The 23,945-nt window shown below is 40.5% G+C and overlaps 1 protein-coding gene across 1 annotated transcript in view; it reads right to left on the reverse strand.

Annotated features, from left to right (window-relative positions):
- The window catches only part of LOC136874390 (uncharacterized), a 145,025-nt gene that overhangs the window by 6,253 nt on the left and 114,827 nt on the right, over positions 1-23,945 (reverse strand). The gene's annotated exons all lie outside the window — the stretch shown is intronic.

Below are 23,945 nucleotides of genomic sequence, written 5' to 3' on the forward strand. Positions count from 1 at the left end.
AGGCAACAAATATGAGATTCATTAGAACTATGAATCAAACTATTCAAAAGGACAAAATCAGGAATGAAGTAAATAGGAGGGTATTTGGCATTGAGTTTCCTATTACCAGTGTAACAAAGAAAGGTAGACTTCAGTGGTATGGGCACATAATGAGAATCATGAATGAGAGATTTGCCAGAAAATACTTTGACTTTACTGTCCAAAAATACCAATGGGAAGGCCAAGGAAACACTGGATAGAGACAGTGAAATCAGATGTGGAGGAGAGAGGTCTCGGATGGGAATATGTCCTAGAAAAGAAGATGTATGCAGACAGGCAAAGATGGCAATTCCTTATACACCACGCACAGGAAACTGGAGTTGGAAAAATGATGATGATGATGATGATAACTTTCTTTTAAATCTTTGGAATTTATGCCTGCAAATAATATAGTAATTAATAAGACTCCAAATGTATTTATATCATTGATTTTTAAGTATAATAGTCTGTAACTGAGATTTTCAGCATCCGAAGCAGCTAGGCATATCCATGTTTCAGAAAGGACAACTTGGAGATGGGTGCAAAATTATCAGTGTTCAGGTATTTTTGCATGAAAATACAGGAGTATTAGAGGGAAAATTCAGCACCACAACAGGATGCCAGATTAGTGGCAGATGTTGAAAGGAATCCCTTTCATACTGCTGCTGCTTCGAAGGCAGATGTCAATTTGCCTGGTTACGACCAGACCATGAGAAATAGTTTAAGGGCCACCAATTTGAGATGTTGATGGTGCCATTCCTAGGGAAGTTCTTAAGGAGGAGCACATAGACAAGCATTTAGTGGGAAATTATGATCAGGATTGGAAAAGGGTAATATTTCCTGATGAATTCACTTTTTCTATAACAAAGGAAGGACCAACAGGATATTGAATTGATGGACTGGCCTCATTGATCTCTGAACTTGAACCCAATTGAGAATATGTGGTCACAAATAAAGAAGCATATGTGGAACAACTGGCCCATCCCTCTCCAAGATATTCTGATTACTGTATTTGCAGAAGTTCATCCAGGATGCCTGGGATGCCGTGGCTGAGAACAGTTGTTATTTGAAAGGACTAGTTGACTTCATGTCCACTCGACCGTAAGGTGAGATTGAGATGGGAGGAAGATGGATTAAATATTCAATTGTGGCTTTGTTTTTGTTTTGTTTTTATTTTAGTACCAGTACTTCCAATTGTTTGAAATGTCTAAGTTTTTGTTTATGCCACAAAATATATTTTTGTTGAGAGTTTAAAAAAGCCAAAATGCCACAATAAATAATGATAATGAATTCATGAACCTGGTGTTAATTACAAAAACAATCATAAATAAAAGACAGGAGCATTTATATATTTTCTCTCTTAATAAACATAACAAGCAGTAGGTTGTGTTCGAACATTTGACCTTGTGAATACCAGTCCAACTCGTTGCCAATAAGGCACAATAGTAGCATGTAGAACTGGTCCATCATATCAGGCCATATCAGACTATGGTCCAACAGCATGTAACGTTGCTTGTCTCTGAATAGTATTGAAGGGCCCTGAAGGGGACTTACATTCAAGAGAGCGGCCACTTTCTTTTTTGACAGCTGTACAGGACACATAAAGAATCAAAATACTGAATCATGAAGGGTTGACATGATCTGTGCACTATTCTTCAAGTTAAAAAGTTGAAGAGTTGTTTCTGTCACCTTATAAGAAATGTTTCTTCATATTGTTATCACAACCTTATTTTTGCCACAATCCTGTATTTACACGATACTTTCACCTTACTGTAACTTATCTTCTCTAGTTCCAACTAATAGAACTTCATCTGTCACTCTTCCAAATCTAGTAAATGTATTCCTACAAAGAATACATAAGTAAGGGCTCCTAAAACTGCTCCAATATGAGGCCCCAAAAGTGCAATCCAATATATGAACCTGTACCTGTAATGAAAGGAATAGTGTTTGGTAAGTCTGCAATCTCCATTAAGATGTACTGTACTGTCAGAAAACTGAGATGTCCAATTAAGTCCAAATTATTTAATACAACTACACAAAAGATAGTTACAGTTCCTAAGACAACATTTCGTTCTTATCTGATATTCAAAGACAAAAGGGAAATGTTAGACAATAAAATGTCATTTTTGGTAATTACTGAACCATTCTTCCATTTACTAGATGCCTGACTACATTTGTTCTCCATGTTAGTAGATTGAATTTTTGATGAGAATTGCTCCAGTTAGATTAATTATCATCAAACAGATTAAGCTGTGCAATTTTATAGAAGCAGTAATTAAAATAAGGCAAATTTTGTAAGTAGAAATCTATTTCTCAATACTCTATATGAAACTGATATTCCTAATAATTCATAAATACTTAGATAATATGCATATGAGACAGATGTAGAACAAGAACTTACTTGCTAAGCATGCGCACATACAGTATCTAAGAAAATACCACATATCCAAAATATTCAGCTGCAGTCTCCATTAGCAGATGGTAGAGAAAGGATGGCAGTGATAATTGTTGAAACCTAGACTATTACAGGGTAAAGACAGAGAAAGAAGAGAATGGGGAAAAAGAGCGCTTATCCCATGTTAAGGCTAGGATTCATATACATCCAGTGAAGTACAGGATTATTGCTTTTCTCAAAAGTCTATTCTGTTCTCCCAAAAACTTGGTTAGGATACCAAAATGTCCCATATTTTGTTAGGCAGGTGAAAATTTACTGCCATTTTCAATTTTGCACACTGCGACTTTAAAATAACCATTATTCAATTCTGAAAATGGAAGCCAATTGCAGGGAGGCTGGCAGTTATGCCACCAAGACACAACAATCACAGGGCAGAGGAGACAATGTGGACAGGGCCGGCAACAGGCAAACGGTTGAATTCCACAATACAGAAACTTGTAGAAGGTAGAAGCTGATTAACAATGGACCAGGTGCCTAGATTGATATGTAAAGCAAGAAATTCTAGAATCTTCCAAAAAGAGCACAACTAATAATAATGTTATTTGCTTTATGTCCACTAACTACTTTTTTACGGTTTTTGGAGACACCGAGGTGCCGGAATTTAGTCCCGCAGGAGTTATTTTATGTGCCAGTAAATCTACTGACATGAGGTTGACGTATTTTAGCACCTTCAAATACCACCGAACTGAGCCATGATGGAACCTGCCAAGTTGGGGTCAGAAGGCCAGCGCCTCAACCGTCTAAGCCACGCAGCCCAGCAAGAGCACAACTGGTGCACGCCAGTCAGTCTCGAATTTGCCAGTAACAATTCATCTTCAACAGACGACCACGAGTCAGTGATGAGTCATTCATTTAGTTGGTTACGCCGAGTTCAACAAGATTTCTATTGTGGACTGTTCTTGAAAGACAGTGCGTCGTGAGAAGCCGTATCCATGACCAGGAGATTGATGCACTGGTGTGCAGTGTGATTAGTCAAGTGTAATGGTTAGCACTATTAGCTGCCATCCTCGGTGGCCTGGGTTCAATTCCCGGTACTGCCAGAAATTTAAGAATGACAGGAGGGCTGGTATGTGTTTCAAATGGTACATTCAGCTTACCTCCATTGGGGGTGTGCCTGAAAAGAGATGCACTACCTCAGGATGAGAATACAAGCTTACTTTATCACTTTATCACTCAAGTGAGTGTGTTATTGTGTGTTATGGTCATGAGTAAAAACTGTGTGTAAAGCCAGGTCTTCTGCAATTTGTTTAAGGTTGTGTACTAAGTGTATTCAAGTTTATCTGTGATTTTTATTTTTTCAGTTGCTTTTTGGTAATTTTCATTGTTGATTAACTGGGTAGGATCTATTTTTCTTTTAGTTTATGGGCTTGCTTTTGTTGTCTCCTCTGGGAAGTGAGTTTAAATTTTATTTTAACTACATAGTGATCTGAACCTGTGTCTATTCCTCGGAGGACTTTGACGTTATAGATCTCTTTGTGGTGGTATTTGTCCATGCAGATGTGATCCAGTTGCCATTCTTCTTTAGTGTAGTCAGGATGTTTCCATGTTTTGAGTTTTTGAGGTTTTCTCTTAAAACATGTAGATTTTGAGATTAAATTATGGTTTCTACACAGGTCAACTAGTCTCTCTCTATTTTTATTTGTTTTCTTGTGTGCTGGCCATTTTCTGATGATATCACTGTATTTTCTTTATCTGCCTAGTTGAGCATTGAAGTCACCTATTGGGGATGTTATCTATGGTCTGGTCCAATAGGTCCCAAAATTCTTCTGTTTCTTCATGGTCTTCTGAGGAGTTGTTTTTAACATTAGTGGGAGCATGGGCATTTATTATAGTATAGATTTTATTAGATGCCTTTAAGGTGAGGGTTGAGAGTTGTGGAGACTGTGATTTGAATTCTTGAACTGAGTTTATTATTTTAAGGCTGACCAAATCCTGTTCAAAATTGTGGGACATTCTTCATAACTCTCTTCCCGGGTATACCTTTATAAAGTCTGTACCCTTGAGATGCCAAGGCATCCTGGTCAGTGTTTCTAATTTCTTGTAATCCCATGTTAAGAATTTTGTGTTGGTCCATTATGTCGGTGATCACTTTTAGTTTACTGGTTTGCATGAGTGAGTTTATATTGTTTGTAGAGAAGTAGGTTATCTGCTTTGGTTTGATTCATGACTTTGTCTCGTTTGTATATGTGGTACTGGGATATTTCCGTGCCTCTGACTTCATGGTATCTTTTAAGTGGTAGCCCACCATATCCGAATGCTGCCTTCTCTGAACTCTTGGTTCAACCGGTGGAGTATTTCTCAAAAGCCCTTCCATGGTTGACTGTCAAGGTGTCACCTGTATGGGACTAGGTCCCGAATTACAACTCTGGATGTGATCCAGTGAGGTGATAATGAGTACAGACGCCTTGTGCAGCTGCCCCTAACCTGGAGAACAGACGCTGCATAATCGATTCCAGTGGCATTTCCTCCACTGTGGGGACCATCACTCCACCTAAAGGGGCTCATTCACCCGAAGCCGTTGGCCCCCTTAGGGAGTCAGGTTATTTCCTGCCACCCAAAACTCGGCATTGGCACTTTTACAGCTGGGTGCCAGACTAGTAAACCCTTCTCCTTTCTCATTCCGGACTTGGGACCGGACAATGGCAGAGTTCAAATATTTCCTCTATTTATACATTTCTTTCAAACCCATATTGTAAGGCAGAAAGGATTTATCATACCAATATCACCAATAAAATTAGGTGGTGGGATTTTTATTTTAACAAGAAAGGACAGACACGTCAGCTCTTCGTAAGAATAATTATTGTGGGAGAAATAAAAAGCCTGGTGGTGGTGGTTATTATTTTAAGAGGAAGTACAGCTGGGCAACAGTCCTCTCTTAACTCTAATAATATGACAAAGTGGAGGAGATCTAACCTTTTGAATAATGAGGGTGTTGGCAAAAGAAAGGGAAGGGCTGTGAAAGGCATGAAAATGAGACATGCTACACTTCCTAAATCTGCCAGGGTTGGAAGAGAATGAGAATTGACCAACAAAGGTTGAATAGGAAGGATGAAAGTGAGGAGCTCAGTACAAGTAAATGGAAGCATTGCCAGACTGAACTAGTGGACTTATGGTTACCAACCTGCCGGCTCCATGGTACAGGGATAGTGTGCCTGCCTCTTGCCTGTGGGCCCTGGGTTCAGTTCCTGGCCAGGTCAGAGATTTTTACCTGGACCTAAGAGCTGGTTTGAGGTCCATTCAGCCTACATGATTGCAATTGAAGAGCTATCTGATGGTGAGATAATGGCCCCAATGTAGAGAGCCAAGAATAATGGCCAAGAAGATTCATCATGCTGACCACACCACACCTCGCAATTTGCAGTCCTTCAGACTGAGCAGTGCTCACTTGGTAGGCCAAAGCCCTTTGGGACTGTTGAGCTTTCTTTTGCCAACACCCTCATTATTCAAAAGGTTAGATCTCTTCCACTTTCGCATATTATTAGAGTTAAGAGAGGACTGTTGCCCAGTTGTACTTCCTCTTAAAACAATAACCACCACCACCAGGCTTTTTATTTCTCCCACAATAATTATTCTTACGAAGAGCTGACGTATCTGTCCTTTCTTGTTTTTGCTTTTTGGTGGTTATCATCCTATGCTACCAACTTGAGATCCCCTGGAGGTTACCCCCTTTAGTTACTTCTTAAAATAGACAGAAGATACCACCCCTACCCACATGGGAGAAGAAGACTTCCAATGCATCAAAGAATGAGGATATCAGCTAATGAAAGGGAAGGACCATGAAAGCTGTGAACATGAAATTTTCCCTAGGACTTACAAACCTAACACTGTAAGAATTTGAATGGAGCAAGAGTTGATGAAAGGAAGTTGAATATGAAATATGAAAGAGATGGACCTGGATTGAGCAAGTAGAAGTAAATCCAGACTCTGCTTTATTTAATCGTGTCAGAAACATATATTATATCTTACAATAACATCAGGATAATAACAAACCTGGTAATATAACCATTAATTATTTCTGATGATGGCAGGTAACAATGTTATTGAGCTCTGATTTGGCAGTGGCATATTGCCCGCACCCCATCTGACAGTATGTAAGCTGCCCGTTACCAGTGCAGAAGAAACTATAGTACATGGTATTCAGCTACCTTTAGCCCAGATCCATCTCTGGAAAGATTTATTTGTTTAAAGTAAATTATATATTCAGGTATGGACTAGAATAAGCTTGTTATTTTCATCAGTCACCCTCAGTCCCATCTTAAACTGTACCGGGCGGTACACCTCCACACCGCTAATTCAAAATGTGCGCCAGTTGAAACTCCTCTGTTGGAGGAAGTCTGAACGTTATCTACGCTACTAATTCTCTACTTTCTCTGAAGATGTCACCACATGGAAAACTTTGAGTTTTTGAACTGTGTCATTTTTGATGTGTTTTTGTTTCGCTTGAAGTAAGAAGTGTGAACTTTCTCTTCTAGAGGACACTACTGAAGATCAACAATAGTGCAACCTAGTGCGGAGTCAAAGAACTATTTTGTTGGAGAAATTTTTATTTCAAATGTTTGTTCTTTGCTAAATTTCTTTCTGTTATTGTTTAAGTTGGCTATATACCCCTCTTTTTCCCCTTGTTTTAGATTTATCCAATCCCGAATTTCTTTGAGTTATTTCCGACCAATCCGATGTATCTTCCCCCAACTTGGATATGTTTCTGTACCCTAGCCAATAAAGAGTTTGTGGGAGGGTGTTTTCATTCCCCTAACCCCTAGAACCTTCCGCGAGAGGATATAAACTGCTGATTTTAGGGTCTCCGGGCCACTTCTGTTCCATCTTTCAGTGTGTAAAGTACATAGCAGGGGGCGGGAAGCGCCTCTTTCTTCTCCAGCTGTTCAACACCAGGTAATGGCCTCTTAATAACTTCTTTTCTTGCTAGGTTGGCAGTTTAACTCTCGGAGCGGGTTCGAAGCGTTTCCACCATGTAACCTTTTCCTAAAAATGTAACCAATCTTTTCATCTATTCTCTTTTAAGCTGCATATTGGGATAGAGAGTGCTAACCCTCTCGAGCTCCCACTCACATTGTTTTGAGGTGAACTTATTTTCTCAACCTATTCTTCGTTAATGTAAAATCAATTGCTCTTTTCTAAAGTCACCTCTGTAGTATGGGATTAGCCCTTGCATTAGTGGCCTAGAGCCAGATTAGGTTTTAAAAACAAGTGTATTAGGAGTGCAAGATCTCCTCCTCTCAAATTGTTATTTTAGAGGTCATGTAATTGCCCCTTTTCATTTAATAGACCTCAGTAGGTTGGGTATTTTACCCCTGTGCCTGTGTCCAGTGAGGACAACTTGAAGGTGGAGTTTGGTGTGGCCTGGGCGAGGCTTAAATTTGAGAGCGAGTGGCTCTTTTGAAAATTGAGTGTTGTATGCCTCGAGGAGGCTTTTCAGTGTAATTTGGAGCAAGGGCTCCTAGGCATGAATGGGGTTTTCTGCCCCTCTGTTGAAACTTGTGTTTGGGGTAAAACTGAGCTGATTGCCCAAGCAGTGTACAGTCAGGGCGCGAAGCCCTAATCCTGTAAATATTGTAACTACCCTTTTGATTTACTACTTTGTACCTGCCATGCTTGTTATTTCTTTGTTTTTGAAAAGAAAATATAACCTTGTTAAATTTTACATTAACTTTGATTCCGTAGTTTGAGACCCGTTCACGCCCGCACCTTCTTTCACCTCTACCTACCACTAAAACACGGTAACAAGTGGTAGCAGAGCGTGGTTGAATGGGTCTCAATTTAGCCCCTTTTGACGGCTAAACATTGTTTTGTTCCGAACTCTAACAATTTTCTCAGTTGCTGGAATTTTTTTTTTTTTTGACTTTTTCAAAATTGTTCTGTCATCATGCCCGGCCCTCGCGATGTTCTCCATCTTAACTATTTGCGCAAGGAGGAGTTGATCTACGAATTGACTATTAGAAATGTGCAATCTGGAGGCACGGTTGCAGTAGATACAAATAAGCTTAGAGAGTCCCTTGATCTGCCCATTTCCATCCCCACATTGGGAGAGAAAGATATTGACGACTCTCTTTCCACGATCGTCGAGAATATTACTGGGCTAGCTTCTGTAGTTAGTTTTTTTGATGAAAATGATCCCTCTCCTAATCAAATTAAGCGTGTGCAAGCTAGGCTATATCATTTTTCGAATAGGGTTAACGATCTGTTGTCTCTAAAACTGAATGACGTTCAGAGGAAGGAAGCTAGTACGCTCCTGGAAAATATTTCCGAATTATCTAGTAAGGTCACTCAATTGTTAACTGGGGAAGTTCCTCCCAAATCTGATCAACCCACCATAGTGAATGTAGGTAGCGAGGAAGAACCTCCTAAGGGAGAAGTAAATAGGAAAACCATCGCTGCTCAAACTATCTCTGCCCCATTGGACAACGAGTCTGAACGCCATGCATCGTTGAGTAACATCCGTTCTGAATTAACTTCCTTGCCATTGAAACCTTTACCTACTATGTCACCCGGGTTTAGCAGCTTGCCTCATCCATTGGCAATGTTGCTCAGAGGAATCTCTAAGTTTTCTGTTAATACCACCAGTGATGTAATTTCATTTTTAAGATTTCTAGTTGAATTTCAGGATCAGGCACTTGTGTTTTCTCTTTCTCCATGTCAAATTTTGCAAATTATCTATCCGTATGCTATTGGTATTCTCTCAGATAAAATCGTAAGAGCCATTGCCGAGCAATCATCTATTGAGGATTTCCATGCCCATTTGCTAGCTAACTTCATCCCGGCTAGGGCCAGATCTTCCCTTATTCAGAAGTACTATTACCGTGTACAACGCTTGGATGAAAACTTGGCTGATTTCATACAGGACATTAAGTTTTATACTAGGGTGTTTGCTCTGCACTTCCCTGAGGACCAGATTGTACAGGCTATTGTAGAAGGCATTTCACCATCTTATAGGTCGTACTTGTGTTTCGCGGCGTGCCCGCAAACTTTCTCTGAACTTGAAGCGTTGGCCGTCTCAGCGGAAGGAGTTAGGTACGCTGACTCTTTGCATGTGGCAAAAGAACCTCCTCCGTCGTTTAGTAATACTCGGCCTCCACCTCGCCGACCAGTCACACCCCGTAAATGTTATGCTTGCGGGTCGCCTGACCATCTTCGCAATAAATGTCCATTGGTCAAAACTAGTAGGGCAAATAATGGAGCTGGTTCAGCACAAGGCTGTTTTAAATGTGGGGCTTTCTCACATATCGCCAAGAATTGCCCAAACTCGATTAGCACCCCCTCCTGCTCAACTTCTGGTGCAAATTCTACCTATGCCAATAATAAAAAGTGACTAGTGGCTTCAGCTGAGTCGACTAATCCATCTTCCCGAGACTCAGCCCCTAGTAAACAGGTTGTAAATTCAGGGAACGAGCAATTTTCAAATTTATCTTTTGAAGGCCCCAGAGAGTGTCTTAGGATTGCGGCGGATTCCCCCGCTCCGGTTCCTTTTCTTAAGATTGAGTTAAATAACGAGCCTATAACAGCTCTCTTAGATTCAGGCAGTGTTTGTTCGGTTATTTCGGCTGAATGGTATTCTAAATTGAAATCTGTTTGTGAACTACCTGACTATGTCTCATCTCCTGTTCAATATGTTTCGGCTAATTCATCCCCATTAGAAATTCTAGGTTCCTTATTGGTCAAAATTCGTATTTTTAAATTCACATGGAAAGTTAAATTGTTTGTGGCCAAGTTCTTGTCTTGCCCCATTATATTGGGAGCGGACTTTATTTCTCACACTGGTCTTGTGCTCGATCTTCAGAGTAGGTCTTGCACTTTCAAATTTGCCTCTAATTGTAATATCCCTCTACTAAAGTGTAATTCTGCATCATGTTCTTCTATTTCGCCTACCCAGGATGAGATGTTGTTAGACCTTAGACATCTACCTGAGGAGCTGGCTGATAGTATTCGTAAGCTGTGTCAGTCGTTTCCAGAGGTGTTTTCTGATACTCTTGGTGTTACTGACCTGATCGAATACAAAATTGAGGTCACGGATTCGATTCCTGTCCGTTTTCCACCGTATAGGCTATCTCCACCTAAAATGAAGGCTCTGAAAGAAATTATCGATCAGATGTTGAAGGATGGTATCATTAGGCCCTCTAAGTCGGCGTATTCTTCGCCTATTTTTCTAGTTCCGAAACCCCAAGGAGGCTTCAGGCCTGTCATTGATTATAGGGCTCTCAATCGGAAGGTGGTGTTGCAATCTGTGCCCCTTCCTGACCTTCATTCTTGTTTTTCATGGTTTCGTAAGGCCAAGTTCTTTACTATCTTGGACTTGAATCAGGCCTATAATCAAATTCCCCTTGCCGAAGAGTCTAAACACCTTACAGTGTTTGCCACGGACTGGAATTTATATGAATACAACCGCGTGCCTTTCGGGCTCCCCACGGGAGCAGCTGTACTCACTAGGCTACTAGATAGGGTCTTCTCCGACATCAAATTTGAGTACTTATATCACTACTTGGATGATGTCGTCGTATTTTCAGAGACTTTTGAAGAACATCTAGATCATCTGCGAGAAGTTCTCGATCGCCTTCGTAAGGCTGGGTTAACTGTTAAGTTGTCCAAGGTTGCCTTTGCTAAGCCCTCTATGTCTTTCCTAGGGCATATTGTGTCACCTGATGGTGTAGCCGTCGATCATTCTAGAACACAGGCCATCCGTGATTTTAAACCTCCCAAGGACATCAAAGGCATCGCCAGGTTCATTGGTATGGTGAATTTCTTCAGGAAGTTTATTCCTAACTTCGCTAATAGAGCGGCGCCCTTAAACCTTCTTCGTAGGAAAGGCGTCAAATTTGAGTGGGGACCTTCTCAACAAGCCGCTTTCGAAGACCTTAAATTAGCTCTTTGTAATGCCCCTGTACTTGCTATGCCTGATTTCTCGAAGAAATTCATTGTCCAAACCGACGCATCGTCGTCAGCAGTAGCTGCAGTCCTTCTTCAAGAGACTGAACTAGGGAGGCGACCCATCGCCTATGCGTCTAGGACATTGTCGGCTCAAGAAGCCAAGTATTCCATCTATGAGCTCGAAGGTTTGGCAGTCTTATTCGCCTTAGAGAAGTTCTGTCTCTATCTGGAACATGTTAAATTCGACCTGGAGACAGATAATCAAGCCTTAAGCTGGGTCTTAGGTAGGCCGCGTCGTACTGGTCGTATAGCCCGCTGGGCCATTCGTATTTCTGCCTTCCAGTTTGATGTTAGACATATCAGAGGTACCGAAAATGTTGTTGCTGATGGACTCAGCCGTATGTTTTCTAACGACGTCGAGACCCATGAACCGGTCGACAGTTCATCACCTTCCGAGTCCATACTATCTGAGGTTAACGCCATCCTAACAGATGCTCCCATGCTCTTTAGGGATATCGAGAAATACCAACGTGAAGATCCGACGCTGGCTCCGATAATGGAAACCCTTTCTTCTGGGGAACATGTTGTCCCTTATGTTCTGAGGAATGGTGTTCTATGTTGCCCTTCAAGGCATGATAAGATGATGAAAGTTGTTGTTCCAGTGGTTCTTGTACCTATGATCTTCAAGTATTATCATGAGACCCCATTAGGAGGGCATCTTGGTATCTTTAAAACTCGTGAAAAGATTCGTGAAATGTTCATCTGGAAAGGTATGGACGGTGAAATCCGTGAACTAGTAAAGGCTTGTAAATCCTGTTTGCTTAGTAAACCGACCATGTCCACCAAGGTAGGCCTCTTGTCTTCTCAGCAAGCGTCGCGCCCCATGGAACGCCTGTATATTGATTATGTAGGACCCTTCCCCCAGTCAAAGGGTAATGCTAACAAGTTCATCTTTGTATGCGTAGATGGTTTTACCAGATTTTCTTGGTTATTTCCGACTAAGCTGGCTACCGCTCAGTCCACCATTACTTGCCTAAATTCTATTTTTGCTTCTTTTGGTCCGTGCCAATATATTGTGTCTGATAATGCTAAGGCGTTCACATCAAATCTTTTTCGTAAATTCTGTTTTGACTTATCCATCTCTCATGTAACTACTTCTGCTTATTACCCTCAACCATCTCTGGCTGAACGGGTTAATCGTAATCTCAGGTCCGCACTTATTGCCTATCATCATGAAGATCATTCTAGGTGGGACACGTCCCTGCATTGGTTAGCTTTTGCTTTGAATTCGGCGGTTCATGAATCTCATAAGTTCACTCCAGCTTCCTTGATGTTCAAGTTTGTTCCCAACACGCCGCTCTCTAACCTCTGGTCTCTGAGTGACATTCTACCTGAGACAATAGATCCGGATAACATTAAAGATCTTTGGAAGAAGGCTAAAGCCAATCTTAAGGTATCTCATGAAAAGGTTAGGGAAAGGTATGATCGTGGACGGAGACCCACCACTTTGAAAGTAGGTGACCAGGTGATGGTCAAGAACTTTGTTCCCGCGGGCAAGCTTGCCCCCAGATTTCATGGGCCTTGTATCATTCTCGATTTTCTTACGCCAGTTACGTTGTTAGTAAGCAATCCAGCCACCGAGAGGATATTTAGGGTTCACCTGTCACAGGTGAAACCGGTGTAATTTCTGTGTTAACTTGCTTCATATTATTTTGAAAGGAATATGAAGGTTATATTTTTTTTTTGGAGTTTCACTTTTAAGGCTTTCTGCCCCTTCTATAAGATTTTGTTTTATATGTAAGCATTTGTGTGAAACCTCCCCCGATTTGTTAAACTGCCATCCTGTCCTTGCCTCGGCCATTACCACGCTCCCGTCTCCTGCTCCAATACACACTGTGGCTGAATTATATTAAATGCCATGGACATCTGCACGCCGCTGACCCCTCAACCTCTTCACCAAGCCTGTGCCCTCAAAAAGATGATGGTCCAACACAATTCTGTCGCCTAGCTTTAATGTTTCAGTGCCCCCGCTGCCGCGTGGCGCCGTGCAGCAACTGGGGCAGAGGACGGGCCCCCTCTTCTCCAGCGAGGACGTCAGGTGCACGGCGAGCCGGAGCTCTCCTCCCGGCCAAGGCTGATGTGCGGCGCACGACCTGCTACTTGCCCGCAGCCTGTATATGTTCACCGCGGGCGCGGCGTGTTTCAACACCTCTGCTCCCCTCATAGTGCGGGCGAGCGGTATCTCTGGGTACTTGAGGGGTCCGAGCGGCCTCCTTTGGACGCAAGCTGCAACGGCCGGTCTGGCCATCCAACTTCATCAACATCAACTACATGAACAGTTACTATAAGCAATGACTACACTTGGGAATTCAACAGCAATATTTGGTGGACATTGCAAAATTTTTCATCACTTTTGAGTATTAAAAGTTTATCTTCAGAATTCTACTTCTACAAACTTAAAGACTATACTTCACCTGCAACAACAAAATTTTGAAACTGAATCAAACCAAATTAAGAAAATCTTATACATTTTTTTTGGCAATTAATCTCCATATCTACATCAAATCTTGGACCTTGTTTTCAAACATTTCATGTGTCACCCCGGGAGGTACTTTTGGGGGGGGAGGTCTGTACCGGGCGGTACACCTCCACACCGCTAATTCAAAATGTGCGCCAGTTGAAACTCCTCTGTTGGAGGAAGTCTGAACGTTATCTACGCTACTAATTCTCTACTTTCTCTGAAGATGTCACCACATGGAAAACTTTGAGTTTTTGAACTGTGTCATTTTTGATGTGTTTTTGTTTCGCTTGAAGTAAGAAGTGTGAACTTTCTCTTCTAGAGGACACTACTGAAGATCAACAATAGTGCAACCTAGTGCGGAGTCAAAGAACTATTTTGTTGGAGAAATTTTTATTTCAAATGTTTGTTCTTTGCTAAATTTCTTTCTGTTATTGTTTAAGTTGGCTATATACCCCTCTTTTTCCCCTTGTTTTAGATTTATCCAATCCCGAATTTCTTTGAGTTATTTCCGACCAATCCGATGTATCTTCCCCCAACTTGGATATGTTTCTGTACCCTAGCCAATAAAGAGTTTGTGGGCGGGTGTTTTCATTCCCCTAACCCCTAGAACCTTCCGCGAGAGGATATAAACTGCTGATTTTAGAGTCTCCGGGCCACTTCTGTTCCATCTTTCAGTGTGTAAAGTACATAGCAGGGGGCGGGAAGCGCCTCTTTCTTCTCCAGCTGTTCAACACCAGGTAATGGCCTCTTAATAACTTCTTTTCTTGCTAGGTTGGCAGTTTAACTCTCGGAGCGGGTTCGAAGCGTTTCCACCATGTAACCTTTTCCTAAAAATGTAACCAATCTTTTCATCTATTCTCTTTTAAGCTGCATATTGGGATAGAGAGTGCTAACCCTCTCGAGCTCCCACTCACATTGTTTTGAGGTGAACTTATTTTCTCAACCTATTCTTCGTTAATGTAAAATCAATTGCTCTTTTCTAAAGTCACCTCTGTAGTATGGGATTAGCCCTTGCATTAGTGGCCTAGAGCCAGATTAGGTTTTAAAAACAAGTGTATTAGGAGTGCAAGATCTCCTCCTCTCAAATTGTTATTTTAGAGGTCATGTAATTGCCCCTTTTCATTTAATAGACCTCAGTAGGTTGGGTATTTTACCCCTGTGCCTGTGTCCAGTGAGGACAACTTGAAGGTGGAGTTTGGTGTGGCCTGGGCGAGGCTTAAATTTGAGAGCGAGTGGCTCTTTTGAAAATTGAGTGTTGTATGCCTCGAGGAGGCTTTTCAGTGTAATTTGGAGCAAGGGCTCCTAGGCATGAATGGGGTTTTCTGCCCCTCTGTTGAAACTTGTGTTTGGGGTAAAACTGAGCTGATTGCCCAAGCAGTGTAAAGTCAGGGCGCGAAGCCCAAATCCTGTAAATATTGTAACTACCCTTTTGATTTGCTACTTTGTACCTGCCATGCTTGTTATTTCTTTGTTTTTGAAAAGAAAATATAACCTTGTTAAATTTTACATTAACTTTGATTCCGTAGTTTGAGACCCGTTCACGCCCGCACCTTCTTTCACCTCTACCTACCACTAAAACACGGTAACATAAACTTTCACAATACAAACTAACTGGGGTATGAGTTATGTTAGTAGTACCATTCCTTATTCAGCCAGCTGCTGTGACATATGGAGTGTAGCTCTGGTTGGTGACTACAGTGTAATGGATTTGGTAGACTGATGTGTAAAAATACCTACTGGCTAGGTGAGGAAGGCAACAAGCAATTATTTAGCTCCTTATTTCCTGAGTTGGTCTCTTCAGTGATGTCTGGATTTTTCTATGACAGCTGATGGTAGAACTGTTGCTGATAGAACCAGGAAGTTGATCACAAATACAGTATATATATTTTACATAGTACAATTTCCTCCATTAGAGGCTGCCTGCAACACACACACACACACACACACACACACATGCGCGCGCGCGCGCGCGCGCGCGCACACACTGGTGGTGAAAAGACAACATTTTGGATGAACTGATGGGAACTTTCATTCATGAACTTTTGAACTTTGAAGAGTTGTTTCTATTTCATAAATGTAGACTTACCGAGCTCGATAGCTGCAGTTGCTTAAGTGCGGCCAGTATCCAGTAATCGGGAGATAGTGGGTTCGAACCCCACTGTCGGCAGCCCTGAAGATGGTTTTCCATGGTTTCCCATTTTCACACCAGGCAAATGCTGGGACTGTACCTTAATTAAGGCCACGGCCACTTCCTACCCATTCCTAGGCCTTTCCTATCCTATCGTCGCTATAAGACCTATCTGTGTCGGTGCGACGTAAAGCAAATATCAAGAAAAAAAAAAAAAAGGGACTTATCTAGAATGTTTTCAATTGACTGTTTTAAAAAGAAACTCTTATTCATTTGATTGTATGTAAATTTTATTTGGATCTTGTACAAAATTTTATCTGTTGATTTGAAGTTTCGGACTTTGGGAATGTGAAGTAGTTTGGCAAGAGTTGCTTCTGATTTCATAAGCTTGAACTTTTCTAGAACATTTCATTCTCATGGGGTCAGCAAGAAAGCAAAAATTTGATTGGAGAAAATAAAAATGTTTTTAATTGGTGAATGTTAGATCCAAAGGTTAATTCCGTATTCTGATTGGTTTCATTTTGTAGTTGCACCATTTCTTGTTTCTCGAACTTCATGGCTCCTTTAATGGGAGCTGAGTAGTGTTCATGTCTTTATCTTCTGATCACCTTAGCAAATTGACCTGCTTGGGCCAAGCTCCCCACTTGGAAGCCTGGCTCTCAGGATAAGAACCATTCCTTCCTTCAGGTTTGATTATAAAGAAACTTAAAATTTAAATGTAAAATTTGTCTTTACTATGCAGGAGTTCGCCCTTGGATTTCACCTTCATCGCTAATTTTTAACATTGCAATGACGGATTTTCAGCTAAGATCATTTACATTTTTGTTGGAGGGAAACCTTTTTAAAACTTTTCATTTATATTAATTCTAACTTATCCATTTGGTTTGCCTTCCTTTACTCTGTATAACCCAAGTTAAGTAATTATTTTCATGAATTCATACACATAAAGTGTTTTAGTGATGACACAGTTTGCGATTACCTCTTGATTGGTGTACATTTTTATAGAATGGAATTTGTATAGAATGGGACTAGCTCTTATTTTTATGGACGTGCATTGTCCAAGTATGGACAAGGCACCGGTATGTGTTAAAATTTTCTTCGCGTGTCATGAACATGCCCAGGTATGTCTAAGAACCTTTAATGTTTAATTTTTTGTACTTGTGTTTATTCAATCTCTTTAAGTTTTCAAACATGTTTATTTTAAAATAAATCTTTCCAAAATTTTATTTTGCAATAACAATACATTTTACTACCTTGCAGGGTTCCATGCCGCTTCCCTTATCCTTTCCGTAGATGTTGTGTTTCCTTACCTTGCTTTAAAAAAAAAAAAATTGTGTTGTGATGCATTCCAAAGATTCTAAAGTTATTCTCATGTATCAATGTTCTTTCAACATAATTGTGTTGTGTTAACTGCTCTCGAGAGGTTTCACATCTATACAAGTATCCCAAGAACTTCTCAATGTCTTGCTAACAAGACTTTTGAAAAGAGTAAGCACTCTTCTGATGTCACATGTTACATTGAGAGTGATATAATGCTATAACATCTTGGTGAACCAGATTTACGTATCAGGAGGCTGTTTGGGCTTCTAATCACAGTGGGTGTTTGTACAGCAGGAACAACCCATGAGGCAGATAGTACAATTTGTAATTTCATTTGAGTCTTTGATTTATGGTGGATTGGAAAAATCTGAACCCTTCTGATCAGACTTTATTGAATAATATTTTTAGCTACCAAACAGCAAACTACCCCCCCCCCCTTCCTCATTTCCTAGTTCACCTCATTAGTGACAACTGGTAGTATTAAACAGGTCTCAGAAAATAAAATGCAATTCCAATGTAATATTTGTTCCCAGTATATTAGGAATTGAAACCAGGAAGAAATTTGTTAAAACTTTTGTTTGGAATATGCTAACTTACGGTTGTGAGACCTGGACTTTGGGAAAACAAGCACATTCAAGACTAGAAGCTGCAGAAATGTGGCTCTAGAGAAGACTGATAGGGACGAGTTGTACAGAAAAGAACACTAATATCTAGGGATCTGAAAAATTAGCATCTATTTGTTTCAACATCAGCAACTATTTTTTCCAAAAAAAGCAAAATTTAAAATAATTACATGGTATTATTAATTTTAACAATTCCAAGTTTATGAAGTGCAGTTATTGTCCTTGGTTCACACACAATACAAATTCATTGTTGAAACGAAAGCATTGTCAGTACTTCATCATTGCTTTTTTGAAATTGCACCGTCTGTCTGTAACCACTGTGTTTTAATGAGACAACACGTGCTCGATATCTACATTGTTCATTGGGGTCCACAACAACTCAAGACAGTATTTAGAAAATATGCTGAACTCTGTCCGAACTGCAGTTAATGCAAGCATGACATCACATTTTTCACTTTCTTTCACCTGGGTTTGAATTGCATGTTTCAGAGAACAGTAACCAGACAAGATATCATTTCATGAGAGATCTGTTACTCCAAACAATTTCTCAAGCTCATCTAATTTATCAGTGCTATTCAAAAGTATATTTTTTGGATGCAAAGCTTGAGAAATTGACACAAAATGCTTATGGTTGGGGTCTTTAGCTTTCAGTGTGGCTAGCTTGCACTGTGAAGAATGAGCAGCTTTGACAAATGTGTCTCTACATGCAGCCTGCTGTAGAGGAGTGAGCTTAATCAAAGCATCATCAGTTGCAGCAGAAAAATTCCCCTCACAAATGAAGGTAAAACTGGTGTCAAGGTTATGCAGTTTGGGTAAAGGAGATGAGAGGTAGGATACAGAGACCCTTCAAGTTCAGTAAGGAGGTCAATCAATACAGCTGCATGATCTGTGACAAAAATCATGTGGGAGTGAAGCCTATTCACTTCTCGGTCACTCAGATCAGTCAGGTACTTAATACCACAGTTGTTGATGTCTTTCATGTCAGACATCTTGAAAAATGTAACATCAGTAAAGTAAACACTCAAATAGAAGACAGCCTGAAACCAGCTATTCCATCGGGTTATGACAGGTGCAGGAAAAAGCTTTGCTTCCTTTGAAGCACCATACTTTGATGTTAAGAATTGTAAATAATTATATTTTCGCTTTCTTGTGTTAAAAAATGCAGAATTTACCATCACAACCACATGATTTAAATCTGTCATCAGTGCAACCCAACTATTGCCAACCAAGCTGATCTCATGTGCCCAGCACTGTACATGCATTAAATGATCCCCTATGACCACACTTAATGTTTCATAACACCGGGTCATGTACGGGGCACTGTCACTAACAAATACTTTAACTGCATCATATGGTACACTATAACTGTCCAGAGCTTCTAAAACAGCACGAGGACAGTTTGTAGCATTTCTTGCATCAAGATAGTTCACAGAAACAACGTGCAGCTCTTCTTTCGATCCGGCTGGGACATGGAATATGATGATAAAAGCACAATGGCCCATTCTATCTGTAGTTTCATCACAGAGTATGTTGATGTTCTTCCCCACTAGAGCCTCTGCTGTTCTTTTCTGGTGGTCAGATGCAACTTCTAGAAAGGAAGAAAGATCTCAAATTATAACAAAAATTACTGGATCAATTGGGTACGGGTAAGATAGTTCGATACGGAAATCACACTCAAATCTGGTATCCTTCAATTTTGCACATGGTTTCGATGTCATAATACCTAAATCGTATCCGATCAATGAAATCAAAACTTACCTGGTAAATATACTTCACGTAGAGTTCTCACACATGGCAGCTCTTCATTTGAAAACTCAGTAATCCAGGCTCTTAGCTCTTTGCTTTCCAACTTTTCCAGAGGTATATTTGCTTTGGCAAATACTTCAACTGTGCGTTTCGAGAAGTTGCCTTTGGAAATTTTTCGTCTTTTACAACTATCTACCTTTGTAAGTATAGAAGATTGCTTTCTTTGAGACGTACTAGCAGCAGGGGTTGAACTTTCGTTATCGCGTTGCTTACCCACATGTTTTTCAGATTAAAATGTTTGACAATGCTATCTCTTTTTTCCCACCTAACTTGGCAATTACAATGCTTGCAAAACACTGTCACTGAATCTGTGGCATATAAACCATCCTTTGCATATTGCTGAGCCCTTTCATGCACAGTTTTTGTTGTGCGCCCCATAACCTAAACGACTGCTCGACTTTCTGCTCTTCACCACTAGTTTCAGTTTTGAACAACAGGAAAACAAAGCTGCATCTATCTCATTATTTCTGTGACACTCGATTTACATTTTGATAATAATCGATACAATCTTATTCCCCTTGCTGTTGCCATTGTAAATATCGATTAAAGTCAGCAAGCAGCAATCGATCGGCTACTTTTCTTCATAGATCGGAACGGTTAAAAGATTTATGTATCATATTTTGAGTATTTCTGACGATTTTGCCTAAATATGTTGTTTTTGCCAGTAAAATAGCACATTTTTGCAGAATTTGAACCAAAATAGCATATTCATATTAATTTTGCATTTTGGGTCACAATTTGCATTTTGTTGCACCTCTATTTATGCATAAAAATGATTTCATTCTGCATTAGAATTACCGTAGGCTTGGATTCAGTACAAGATTCAAAATATTCTCATTTATCGCAAATGCAATTTTTTCAGGTCCGTACTAATATCCAAATCTTGAATGACGATAATGAGAAACAGACCTTAATTTATTCAGCAGAGCAGAGGAAAGCTAATTTTCTTGGACACATGACACCTTTCTCCAGAATATCTTTGAAGGCTAGGTCCTTGTACCTTAGGAACATAATCACTCAGCTAGGTTTTGCTTCCTATATCACAATGAAAAGGACTGCTGAAGACTGTGGGATGTGGCTGCAGTGACAAGGCTTAGCCTTTGGATAATGGATGGAGTATATTAGTTTCAAAAGCAAGAATATACCGGACACGATTCGCCATTTGAAGAGTTGTGAGACATTTCAAGGCAACCTGGCATCAGCTAGTAACTCTTCTACTTCGTAGGCTGTGTTTGTAGCTTAAACTATGTTCTATTTTTCTTCATTTCTTTTTTGCAGAAAATTAGTTTCAATATTTCATTTAAATGTAAGAAAATCAGGAGAAAGCACAATTTTAAGTATTAACAACACTAAATTTTTATTTAATTGGAAATAACTTTCCATCTATTTTTAAGTGTTTCTAAATTGGGTTTTGCTCTATTTAATTTCTTTACGTAAATTAGTAATTTTGCTTATATTAACAAACAAAGAAGATCTACTATACAATACTCTCAGGGCAAGAAATTCTAAGCAGATGTTGCACATGTGTTGGAACAGATTAACTGAAAATGTGACCCTTTAAAACAATTTGAGTCCCGTGCTTCAAGAGGGAAAATTTACAATACATCCTAATTTACACACGCATGCAGAGAATGCAGTACTATTCACTCTGACTTGAGAGGTGTTGCAAGATTCTCAAAGTTTTGGTTGCTGGCTTTGAGACTCTTGGACAAGAAAAATTCCCATCGCTAATACGTATATAGGTTGCTTCAGAAGAATTATTACCTTAGATTGCATAAGGATATTTCAGTTGCTTTAATAATGAATACTGCAATGTATTCAAAATATTCTACCTGTAACATATTGTACATAAAGCTCCAACACAGGCCAAAATAATCAATATTCAGTTTTTGTTGTTTGTTTCAACGCAAAATTGGGAAGCAAGTTTGACTTTGAAAAATGTTTGTTCCAGCATTTGTCTTGAATCAAAATAGGGACTTGCAGAAAATCATGTCAAGGCTGACACTATTCAAGATTCTAAGAGCATTCACATTGGCAAACAGCACTTTTAACATACTGAGCTATTCTATTTGGTATTTTGTTGGAGTTCATTCATTCATATCCTAAAGGCAAGCCTTGTCGCTGCAACCACGTTTGTCTTTCATCTGCTGAGCGTTTCAGATCAACATATTTTTTTCAAATTCAGCCTGTCCATCACGGAACCCAGATACTTCTTCCTTGGTCTTCCTCTTCCCTTCTTACCCAGAACTTTTCCTTCCATCAGAGTCATGAGAAATGTGTTATGTCGAAGTATGTGGCCAAGGAATTTGGTTTTCCTCTTTTCTACAGTGTTGATCAATTCCCTTGTTTCGTTTATTTCCTTAAGGACCCTATTGTTTGATTTTTTCTCTGTCCAACTAATTTTCAGCATCTTGGTGGAGTGGTTGATCAAAAACTTAAATCCTCATTGGAATATCACAAACCATTTGATGATGAAATTCCTCTCTATTTCAATGTTTTGTCAAACACAGTATAATGAAAATCCACAGCCTGTTTTCAGTCATTCGACTGGGTCAGGAATTGAATGAATGAATGAATGAATGAATGAATGAATGAATGAATGAATGAATGAATGGAGCTCCTATCTAGTGGTGAGGATAGGCTGCCAAAGCCTGTCACACTCCTCTGGGAAAATGATTGATGACTGACAGATGAAATGAAATGATATTGGAAAGTGTTGCTGGAATGAAAGATGACAGGGAAAACTGGAGTACCCAGAGAAAAACCTGTCCTACCTCTGCTTGGTCCAACACAAATCTCACATGGTATTTAAACCGCGGAACCAGTGGTTAGAGGCCAGTACACTGCCGCCTGAGCCACGGAGGCTCTTCAAACATTGTATAATGAAGGCAAAACAAAGTTTCAGTTTAAACTTCATCATCCCATTTTACTTCCACAAGTCCTATCCTTCATCCATGTCATGGGAGATGGGCAATGGCATGAAGATGAGGGTTGCCTGTAAGGGCAAAGTACAGTGGGGATTATATGCTTTGTGACCACTATGGTAGCTCGGAAGGTCCTACAGAAACCCTGAAAAGTGTCAGTAATGGGACTCTGGCGAAGCCATGTTAGGCATAGGTGGCCAACGGTCGGCTGGGTATGCTTTCAAAAATATGAGCCTCAGATCAAAGAACTCAAGACAACAACAATGACAGATAGATGTGTATGACAGTTTAAGAAAAGGGACTTGAACAAGAGTGATGGTGGTGGTGATGGTGGTGGTGGTGATGGTGGTGGTGGTAGTGGTGATTGTTGTTTTAAGAGTATAACTGGGCAACCATCCTCTATATAACACTAATCAGAGGGGAAAAAATGGAAGGGATCCGAAACCTCAAAAAATGGAGGCAACGGCCCAAAAAAGACAAAGGCCATAAAGGGCAGGAAATTGAAACACTCCCTAGGCCTCGAGTGCTCTAATACCGCCAGGGTCGGAAAAGAACAAGCGTTGGCCAAGGAAGGTCAGACAGGATAGATGAAAGTAAGGAGCCCGGGGCACAAGTATGTGGAAGCAATGCCAGGACCAAGCCAAGGGCCCTATGGCTGCCAACCCACGCTCCCAAATTCAGAACCCCTGGGGCCCCCAAGGCAGAAAGGTTGGCTAGACAGGAAGAGGAATGAAATTCAAGAAGGTGAGAATAGAAGGGTAGAAATAGTAATGAAGAATAAAGAGCTCAGACACCTTGTTAGTCTGGCCCTACACTGAGGTCAATCCAGCATGGGTGTGGTGGCACAGCCCTCAGGATCAACAAGCACACCATCTCCCACACCAATGTCAAGTTTTTGGTGTCTGTAGAGGTGTGTGTGGTGGTGGTGGTGGTGGTGGGGGGGGGGGGGGGGTCGCACAAGATCACACAATATAGTTAGGACAATAAATATGGAGCTCACCGCCAACCAAGAAGTTTGGGAGGTTGTGAGTGATGTAAAAGAAATCCCCAGTGAAAAATAGGATGGAGACCATAGGCTGTTAGCTGCAAATATCACAAAGAGAATACCTCCTCCACGAACCTATTACGCTGGCGTAGCACGGGGAGAGGTGATAACCCCACGTGACGCGTCCCAGGTGACGGATAAGGGGGTCCTACCGGCTTGCTGGTAGACTTGAGCAAAATAAAATAACTCTTGCAGACCAAACACACAACCCTCTGTGGGTGGGGGACG

This window comes from Anabrus simplex, chromosome 5, assembly GCF_040414725.1.
Source record: "Anabrus simplex isolate iqAnaSimp1 chromosome 5, ASM4041472v1, whole genome shotgun sequence".
NCBI classification, from domain to species: Eukaryota; Metazoa; Arthropoda; class Insecta; order Orthoptera; family Tettigoniidae; genus Anabrus; species Anabrus simplex.